This window comes from Ascaphus truei, chromosome 22 (genome assembly GCF_040206685.1).
Source record: "Ascaphus truei isolate aAscTru1 chromosome 22, aAscTru1.hap1, whole genome shotgun sequence".
NCBI classification, from domain to species: domain Eukaryota; kingdom Metazoa; phylum Chordata; class Amphibia; order Anura; family Ascaphidae; genus Ascaphus; species Ascaphus truei.
The window spans coordinates 16,188,915-16,199,213 of NC_134504.1; the positions used below are offsets into that span (position 1 = coordinate 16,188,915).

Genomic DNA, 10,299 nt, shown 5'->3' on the forward strand with positions numbered 1-10,299 from the left:
GACAAAACCCAGCTCCTCGATCTCGGAAACCATCCTGCAAAATGTGGTCACGATATCTCACCAACGTGGAGCAGTCAGACAGACACCTTCCCAAAATATATAGCAGATTACTGGGGGGTCGCCTGGCAGTGACAGGGTTAAGGAAACCCTTTTACCCGCAGACACCGTAATTGCTCTGCGTGACGCACACATTCCTGTAGACTGAACCCCCTCCCCCCCCAGCTGGTGGAATATCTCCTAGACATTACCGCGCAGCGTTTCCATGGATACGGGCTCTTTCCCAGGATCCCCAATAAGCAAGTTAAAGTGATGTATATAAGGACATTTACTGTCGCCCTGGGGGGGGGGGGGTGGAGGGGGGGAGATCGAAACAGGAGCGCAGACGATATGTGGTACCCACCGCGTTTTAACCCTGCGTGCTGGCTGACGGACGAGGCAGAGAATAGCACCGCTGGCGGTATTGGCCATTAGGGCAAGGCGGAAGCCTGGGGCCTCGCGTCTCCGGGGGCCCGCGCTCTCTCCTCTCCCTCCTGTTGGCGCCGGATTGGAACTTTCTCCCGACCGGAGGGGCGAGCTCCGTCGCGCTTCCTCGCAGCCCACTATGGCCGGCCCCATAGGCCCCTGCATTTTGTTTGCGCAAAGTATGGACGGGACCTAAGATATCGTAACCGCATTTTGCATGATGGTTCCCATGATCGGGAAGCCGGGTTTTGTCTGTTTGGATACAATTGGATACGTTCTATTTTTCATTCTATAAGTTATTACAATTTCTCTAAGCGAGTCAGACACAGGGTGGTGTTACCCGGTAGGTTGTGTATCTGGCACGTAATATCATAACGCACATAGCCTGGTGGCAGATAAGGAGAGTCAGGTAGCTATAAAGTTTACACAGAAAGCAGATGAAGAAAGAGGAAGTCAGCTGGTGCGGGAGGGGGACATCATAAAGGTATTTAAGGAAAGTGATGGGAGGGAGAGCGATAAGGGGGGTTAGAGAGATGAGGGGGGGGGGAGAGAAGGGGTAGGGGGGATGAGGTTGGTTTCTTAGAATTCACGAGCAATGCTGAGTACTTTCAGCTAGTGACTTAATAAAGAGAAGACAAAAAACACGGAAAGCTTAACCCTTTCCCTGGCAGAGATTAAACACAACAAAATATTTGAACTGCATAAAGCGCACTAAGACCTTACATGGAAAGCTCTGGACACCTGAGGAACAGACCTGTGAGGTTTGGAAAGCTCTGTACATGTGAAGAAGAGACCTGTGAGGTTTGGAAAGCTCTGTACATGTGAAGAAGAGACCTGTGAGGTTTGGAAAGCTCTGGACACCTGAGGAAGAGACCTGTGATGTTGGGAAAGCTCTGCACATGTGAAGAAGAGACCTGTGAGGTTTGGAAAGCTCTGTACATGTGAATAAGAGACCCGTGAGGTTTGGAAAGCTCTGTACATGTGAAGAAGAGACCTGTGAGTTTTGGAAATCTCTGTACATGTGAAGAAGAGACCTGTGAGTTTGGGAAAGCTCTGTACATGTGAAGAAGAGACCTGTGAGATTTGGAAAGCTCTGTACATGTGAAGAAGAGACCTGTGAGGTTGGGAAAGCTCTGTACATGTGAAGAAGAGACCTGTGAGGTTGGGAAAGCTCTGTGCACGTGAAGAAGAGACCGGTGAGGTTTGGAAAAGCTCTGTACATGTGAAGAAGAGACCTGTGAGGTTGGGAAAGCTCTGTACATGTGAAGAAGAGACCTGTGAGGTTGGGAACGTTCTGTACACATGAAGAAGAGACCTTTGAGGTTGGGAAAGCTCTGTACATGTGAAGAAGAGACCTGTGAGGTTTGGAAAGCTCTGTACACACGAAGAAGAGACCTGTGAGGTTGGAAAGCTCTTTACATGTGAAGAAGAGACCTGTGAGGTTTGGAAACCTCTGTACACACTGTTACATCCATAAATAATTATTTTGTTGGTCTTTGAATAGTTATCACAATCTCCAACAAACCTCACAGGAAGCACTGACCATAATACCTTCCCTTTTATATTGAATAATGTAACCAGTGTAACATGTAACAGTGATCCCTGGCAAGAGACCGTTACACTGATAACCCTGCTGGACGTATTATGTGTGAAGGGGTTAACTGCAACGTAAGCCTCTTTGAGCCATCTTCCATTGGCACTTGATAGGACGTCCTCTCCCCGCGCTGGACCGTCGCGGCTGTAATCTCTCTGTCCCCGCACCTGCGAGTGTCGCACGGTTGAGTTCCTTCCTTTATTGCTAGCAGAAGCCTCGCGGATAAAAGCTTCTGCCAATATTTGCTTCCCCCTTATAAATCGTCTCGGGGAATGAGAACAGACAAGCGCTGGGTAATATACCAAACCAACGCCGAACAGGACGCCGCCAGGGCTGGATCCGTGACCAGTCCTTGATAAAGAACAAGATACCGTAGGCTTATCCAAACAATTCTGTTGATAGTCAAGAGATGCATTGCGCTAAAGTGGATAGACAGAGAGGCACCAACTTTGGATCTAGTACAGCGCAAAATGCTGGACCTGTTCAAATTGGACAGGTGGGATGCATGGTTAGAAGGGCCATCCTCAAAAAATAGGATGATTGAGCATTGGAAACAGTTCCTGACAAACACCCAATTTATCAATAGGAAAAATCTGGGAGGAAATACTAGAGACTACTGTAATATATAAGGTACGCAAGGATTCACCAGGATAAAGTGTTTAAATGAAAGAAACTAGAGAGATACGTCGATTCAGTTAGAGTGACTTAGTTAATGTTAAAACTTAGAATAGGATTTTATTTTATTTCTTTTTTGTATGTTTTATGTGGAGCCTTCCTCCTATATAACAAAAATGTTAAGGGTAGGAATAAATTGGATCTTCTGAAGGAGGAGAAAGGGCCGCAAGAAAAAGGGAAGAAAATAATAGATCACAACCAGGTATGTGGCACTTTCAAGATCGAAAGCTAAGCATAGACAGACAATTGGGAACAACAGTCATGGGTATAAACTATGTGTACTGTATAACCAAAAGCTGTATAAGTAGCAAATGTACCAATACAGGATTGTATAAGTAGCAAGTGTACCAATATAGGATACTAGCTGAGAGACCCGGCGTTGCCCGGGATGTAAATGCGTAATAGGTAGTATTATTTATAAATGGTGGAACAATAGGTGACTATTTGTTGTAAAGGTTGGATAATAATGTTGAAAAGAAAGATGGAATAAAATGTAATACGATGTTGTATAAAAATGGTTTATTGTAAACACACCACAGTACAATGTATATTTTGGTGACATAAGTGATGTGAAAATGTGAGGCGTGTGTCCTGCTAGGGTGTGAGCGGGTGTGAGGCGGCGGGTGGGTGTTCAGTACGGGTGGCGCATGGGTAGTGAGTGCTGGCTGTGGGTCGGGGTCCTGCTAGGGTGTGAGGCGGCGGGTGTGTGGCGAGTGCGGGTGACAGCTGGTCAGTGATATTGTTGCGTAGGGGCAGGATGCGGCAGGTGTGTGTCGAGTGTGTGGGGTGGGTGAGAGGCGGCGAGTGTGTGTCGAGTGGCGGGTGTCTGTTGAGTGCGTGCGGCGGCTGTGTGGCGCAGGGGTGTGAGCGGTGGGCGGGTGAAAGGCAGAAGTGCGGGTGGGCGAAAGGCAGAGGCAGGAGGGCGGACGAAAGGCATTGAAGGAGGGGAGGTGAGGTCGGAGGGGTGGTGAGGGGAGGTGAAGGGGGGGGGAGGTGAGGAGGATGGGTGGTGAGGGGGGGGGTGGTGGGGGATGGTGAAGGGGGGGTGGAGGGGAGGTGAAGGGGGGGCGGAGGGGAGGTGAAGGGGGGGCGGAGGGGAGGTGAAGGGGGGGCGGAGGGGAGGTGAAGGGGGGGCAGAGGGGGTAGGTGGGAGGCTGGGGGGGAGGGGGGAGGTGAAGGGGGGGTGAGGGTAGATGAAGGGGGGGTGGAGGGGAGGTGAAGGGGGGGTGGTAAGGGGTGGGAGGTGGTGGTAAGGGGGGGAGGTGGTGGAAAGGTGGTAAGGGGGGAGGTGGTGGGAAGGGGGGGGTGGTGGGAGGTGGTGGGAAGGGGGGGAGGTGGTGGGAAGGGGGGGATGTGGTAGGAAGGTGGGAAGGGGGGGGAGGTGGTAGGAAGGTGGGAAGGGGGGGGGAGGTGGTGGGGATGTGGGAAGGTGGGAGGTTGTAAGGGGGGAGTGAAGGGAAGGTGAAGGTGGGGGTGAAGGTGGGGGTGGAGGGGGCGGTGAATGTGGGGGTGGAGGGTGGGGTGAAGGTGGGGGTGAAGGTGGGGGTGGAGGGGGCGGTGAATGTGGGGGTGGAGGGTGGGGTGAAGGTGGGGGTGAAGGGGAGGTGAAGGTAGGGGTGGAGGGGAGGTGAAGCGGGGGTGGAGGGGAGGTGAAGCGGGGGTGGCGGGGAGGTGAAGGGGGGGGTGGAGGGGAGGTGAAGGGGGGGGTGTGGAGGGGAGGTGAAGGGGGGTGGAGGGGAGGTGAAGGGGGGGGTGGAGGGGAGGTTAAGGGGGGGGTGGAGGGGAGGTTAAGGGGGGGGTGGAGGGGAGGTTAAGGGGGGTGGAGGGGAGGTTAGGGGGGGTGGAGGGGAGGTTAAGGGGGGGGTAGAGGGGAGGTTAAGGGGGGGGGTGGAGGGGAGGTTAAGGGGGGGGGTGGAGGGGAGGTTAGGGGGGGGTGGAGGGGAGGTTAAGGGGGGGTGGAGGGGAGGTTAAGGGGGGGTGGAGGGGAGGTTAAGGGGGGGGGGTGGAGGGGAGGTTAAGGGGGGGTTGGAGGGGAGGTGAAGGTGGGGTGAAGTGGAGGGGAGGTGAAGGGGGTGGAGGGGGGAGGGGGGGGAAGGGGAGGTGGAGGGGATGTGGAAGGGAGGGGAAGTGGAGTGAGGGGTGGGTGAGGGGAGGTGAAGGGGGGGTGGAGGTGAGGTGAAGGGGAGGGGGGGGTGGAGGGGAGGTGGAGGGGAGGTGAAGGGGGGGGGTGGAGGGGAGGTGAAGGGGGGGGGTGGAGGGGAGGTGAAGGGGGGGGGGGTGGAGGGGAGGTGAAGGGGAGGGGTGGAGGTGAAGGGGAGGGGGGGAGGTGAAGGGGAGGGGTGGAGGGGAGGTGGAGGGGATGTGAAGGGGGGGAGGAGGGGAGGTGGAGGGAGGAGAGGGAGAGGGGGGGAGAGGAGGTGGAGGGGATGTGGAAGGGAGGGGAAGTGGAGTGAGGGGTGGGTGAGGGGAGGGGAAGGCCGTTCCCTCACCCGTCCGGCAGGTCCCATGTGGATGTGAGGCGGGAGGCAGCGTGTTGTGGCCGCTCCCCCGCTGTGTCCCTGGCGCGCGCTCGCTCACTCCGCTCCCCCGCTGACTGTAGCGGCGCCGGGGGTGGGTGGGTGGAGGGGAAATGAGTGAGGGAAGGTGAAGGCCGCTCCCTCACCCGTCCGGCCGCTTCCTCACCCGTCCGGCCGCTCCCTCACCCGTCCGGCCGCTCCCTCACCCGTCCGGCAGCTCCCTCACCCGTCCGGCAGCTCCCACGTGGAGGGGGGGGGGGTGAAAGCGCGGGAAACAGGGAGAGGCGGAGGAAGAGGCGGAGCCTCCGGGACCGGTGGGGAAGAGAGCGGGAGATGTGCTGCTAACACTGTGAGCCCCGCTAATGTATGTAACACTGTGTGTGTGTGTGTGTGTGTGTGTGTGTATAGTGATGTGTGTGTGTGTGTGTGTATAGTGATGTGTGTGTGTATAGTGATGTGTGTGTGTGTATAGTGATGTGTGTGTGTGTGTATAGTGATGTGTGTGTGTGTGTATAGTGGTGTGTGTGTGTGTGTGTGTGTGTGTGTATAGTGATGTGTGTGTGTGTGTGTATAGTGATGTGTGTGTGTGTGTGTATAGTGATGTGTGTGTATAGTGATGTGTGTGTGTGTGTGTGTGTGTGTGCCCCCTGCACTCCGCCTCAGGCCAATGAGAGGTGTGCGGGGGCGGGCGGCCCAAGGGAGCAATCTCATTGGCCTGGCCCAAGGTCCAATGAGATTGCCGCTAGGGACACGGGGAGGGACACAGGGAGACACATACAGACCCGGACACATAGGACACTTTCAGAAATATATAGTAGATGATCAATGCTGTACTGTGAAAGTCGATATTCTATGTAAAAAAAGGAATTACATGTGTGTATCCGTGGCACAGAGTGGCATATAATGATTGTAGACACGTCAGGTCTAGCGGGTACTAAGAGACAGATATCCATTTGTAGCTCAAATGTATGGGTAAGACGGTCGTTATTAATCTCGTTGCGTCCGTAATGAGCGCCTGAATCTATTGATGTAGCTCACGTGTGTGTGCACGTATTACAGAAGGAAAGTTATGAGTACGTGTAGATATTAAGGAAAAGTTTAAATGTCGTTTGTAAGGTTTTTTTTTTTTTTTTTACTCTGTCGTAAAACTGTTAATCTAACAGCTGATTTATGACAGAGTTGGGCTTATGTTGTTTTAATGGGGAAAATTGTACTTAAAGCTGCAGTTCAGGCAATATCCGCCATGTGTGGTTTTTTTTAATAAATCAGTTCTGTAGTAAGACAAAATACTTTTAGCATTTTCTGTTTTAAAAAAAACAATTTTGAAAGACCAATTTTCTTGTATTCTATTTTAACAAGCATGCCTGTTCCTATAGCAACCATTTACATTCCCCAGATCTAAAGATGTCGCCAAACTTCGCCGATCAATAGACGGAGAATGAATTGACCGGCAGCTATGCAGTTTTTTTAGGTAAGTAGAGATTGCCCACATGAAACTATTGAAGTAAAAAAAAAAACTAAAAAAAACAGGTGCTTGAACTGCAGCTTTAAGCTTCAGAAGAGTTTCTGAAAATCAGATTTCAACAGAGGCGTGTTTGGACCTAAGACATGAGTCTCACTTCTGCGCCAGTGGCCTCTCAGGGAGAAAACCTATGACATAGGGTAATGGATGGGGTTTTATGTTCTATCCTTTCATTTGGAGAAACCGTTCTGCATTTATTGTAATTGTATGTTCTTGTAATCCCTTTTCTGTAATCTGAAGCACTGTATTTTTGACATAATGCTTTGGACTCTGAATGAACTGTTTGCACGCTCTGGAGAGAGTAGTTACATTTTCGGACACATTTTGCTAGAACAGATTTTTGTGTGTTAATTGCATCGTTTTTCTATTATTAAGAGGGACCTGGGACCCTGGCAAATATAAATGTTACATATTTTATTTGCATTTCTCGGGTGGTGGAAGCGTATAGATATGATTGCAATAGAGTAAGGGGTTAATATTAACTCATTGGAGGTACCTTTGCAGAGGAGAAAGGTGGGTTGGCTAAAGTAGCCATAAGTATTAACCCTGGTTGCGTATCTAAGTCACGTACTCACTTGTGAGCTGTTCGTGACAGGTGGTATATGGGGACGCATTGAGGTGAGATATTGTTCATTTGAGGGACCATTGCAGAGGTGAAGAGTGGGGCAGCTTGCGAGCTGTGTATTAACCCTTGTCCCGTATGCAGGTCATGTGCTCACAGCCCCTTACTCTTAACCCCCTACCCTAACAGCTAAAACCCCTTAAGTTAACTTACCTTATTGGCGAAGCGGCGACCTGGCGTGGCGAGACGGCTGCGACCAGATGTCCGATTACGCACAGACCATGCTAGCTAAATAAATGTGCTTTATCATAAAGCATTTTACGGGTAGAAGCTGCTCTAATTATAGTCGTTAATTCTGAATGTTTATCTGTGTGTGCCCCAAACGTGTCTATACTAATGCAGCCTATAACAGGGGGCTCAACTCCAGTCCTCAAGTCCACCCCCCCCCCCCCAACAGGTCAGGTTTTAAGGATATCCCAGCTTCAGCACAGGTGGCTCAATCGGTCCCAGCTTCAGCACAGGTGGCTCAATCGGTCCCAGCTTCAGCACAGGTGGCTCAATCGGTCCCAGCTTCAGCACAGGTGGCTCAATCGGTCCCAGCTTCAGCACAGGTGGCTCAATCAGTCCCAGCTTCAGCACAGGTGTCTCAATCAGTCCCTGCTTCAGCACAGGTGAATCAATCAAAGGCTCAGTCGACTGAGCCCCTGATTGAGCCAACTATGCTGAAGCTGGGATATCCTGAACACCTGCCCTATTGGGGGGAGGGGGGAGGGCGTGAGGACTGGAGTTGCCCATCTCTCGCTTAGAATATCAGTTCCCAAATAATTCAGCAGCTGGGTTTAATGTTGACATTGGCACCGTTCGGGCTGTAAGCATTGTCTGCAAATAGGTCACAAATAAAGATACGAAAAAACCTGAACGTGACAAAGAAAATGTATTGCAAATTCACACAGCGCGTGTTCAGTAAGAGAAGATCGTCTGCGACGGGAGCGAGCTAACAGTGCAGAGCATGTACACAAATACAAAGTGATATATATATATATCACACAGATATAAGTAACCAAATCCAATAAACAGTGTAATCACAGCAGTCACTTAAACATGTGCAATCACTTTGTCCTTGGTTCATTAACAATCATATTTGCTCCATAGACCGTGAACTTCAGTTTGAAATGGTTGAAAATAGCTCAATTCTGTATGCGAGTGCAAGAGAGTGTGAGAGAGTGTGAGAGAGTGTGAGAGAGTGTGAGAGAGTGTGAGAGAGTGTGAGAGAGTGTGAGAGAGTGTGCGAGAGTGCGAGAGAGTGTGCGAGAGAGTGCGAGAGAGTGCGAGAGAGTGCGAGAGTGTGAGAGAGTGTGTGTGTGAGTGAGAGTGAGAGTGTGAGTGTGAGTGAGCGAGTGTGTGTGTGAGTGAGAGTGTGTGAGTGAGAGTGTGTGTGTGTGTGAGAGTGTGAGTGAGAGTGTGTGTGTGTGTGTGAGTCTGGCAGGTTTCCGTAAAACTCCTCCTCGTCTCTCGAGAACAGAAAGACACGAAAACGAGCCTGGAACTGCGAAGTCTGGCGACCCCCATCGATGACAGCCGTGATATCTGGATACAAGATGCACAAACGCTTGACTGCAAAGAAGTGTACAGCACAAGGGGGGGGGCTAAGGTCTCAGGCCGACGGAGCGGGGAAGAAAGTGGGTTTCTATCATACAAAGTTCAGAAGTTTCCGCTCACCAGTCCCGCGTAGAACGGAGCGGATTTATAATACTTTTCCGTTTGCAATGAATGACTGCCGTTTACTTTGCCGTCCCGGAGAAACTCACATCCTGCCGGTTTTCTGCCTCCCTCTTTATGCAGCTGAAGCACCGTTTGCTCTGGGGAAATCGATCGGCGTGTGGGAACTGTTCCCGGCACGGTCTGAGCCACGCCCTGAGCTAGGGCGCAAGCGTGCTGAAAGGACGTGGTGCGTCCGACAACTTGTACTGTGGCTCACCATAGTGAGAGTGCCACCAGGCGTTGACATTCGTGGCATCTATTCTAAGACCTACATCTAGCGTCTTTGTAACTCCTGTGGTGCCAGACGGGCCGGCGGTGCACGGTGTTCACCGCCCACTCTGTCCTGCATGGAGGGTTACATATTTTGCGCATGCGTCTGTAAGCAGCAGTATATTGAGCAGCGCACAGTCAGTGTTTAAGATGACGGACTTTGCCTTCTGACCATTCTTTTTTTTTATTAGGGTTTTTAAAAAAAAAAAGATTACTTGCACCAGGGAGTCCTTATCTGGAGTCCCCTGAACCCCCAGAATCCTTTATGGTCTTATAAAACTACAACCGTGGCCGCTTGGGTCACCGAGAGAAAGCCACCACTTCATTTCTTGATGAAGTAGCGGTTTTCTGGAAGCGAGCCGCCGCGACTCCTTGATCATTGAGTGTCCACTGAGCGCGTATTCGTGCCTGGCGGCCAAAACCATTGATCGTTTCCGAATCGTGGGGGCTCTCTGTTTCGGAAAAGGACTGCTGCTTGATTTTGTTCTCTCTCCTGGGATGTTGTTTTGAGGAAGTCGTACTTATCCTTGTTCCCATCGAAGGGATGGGGAGAGGAGGAGGTTCAGTTCAATGTTAGAGCTGCTACCCTGAATAGCAGAGGATGTGGGTTCTGATCCTGTTGGATCTGACACCAGTACCCCCCGTCAAATATTTTTGGAGGTGTGACTCATGCTAATGGATATGCAAAGCATATTCAAATATCTCCCAAGGTACCTCAGGTGTGTTCCTTTTTCAGCACATGCATCTCTCCCTAATTTATTTGGAGGTAGGTTTGAGGGGGCATATATACAACTGGAACTCCTCCATCACCCCCACATTTCATTCCGTGCCAAACTGGGTATGACAACTTCGGCCCCTTACAGTGCAAAGTATCATACTCTGTAGAAAAACACGTGTTTCAGGCCAACTAGGGAGAGAATTATTTCGACAGACGTAA

General features: G+C 51.2%; 1 protein-coding gene across 1 annotated transcript in view; it reads left to right on the forward strand.

The window, feature by feature from the left end:
* Positions 1–10,299, forward strand: part of SLC39A11 (solute carrier family 39 member 11) — a 258,516-nt gene that overhangs the window by 11,799 nt on the left and 236,418 nt on the right. The window lies entirely within an intron of this gene.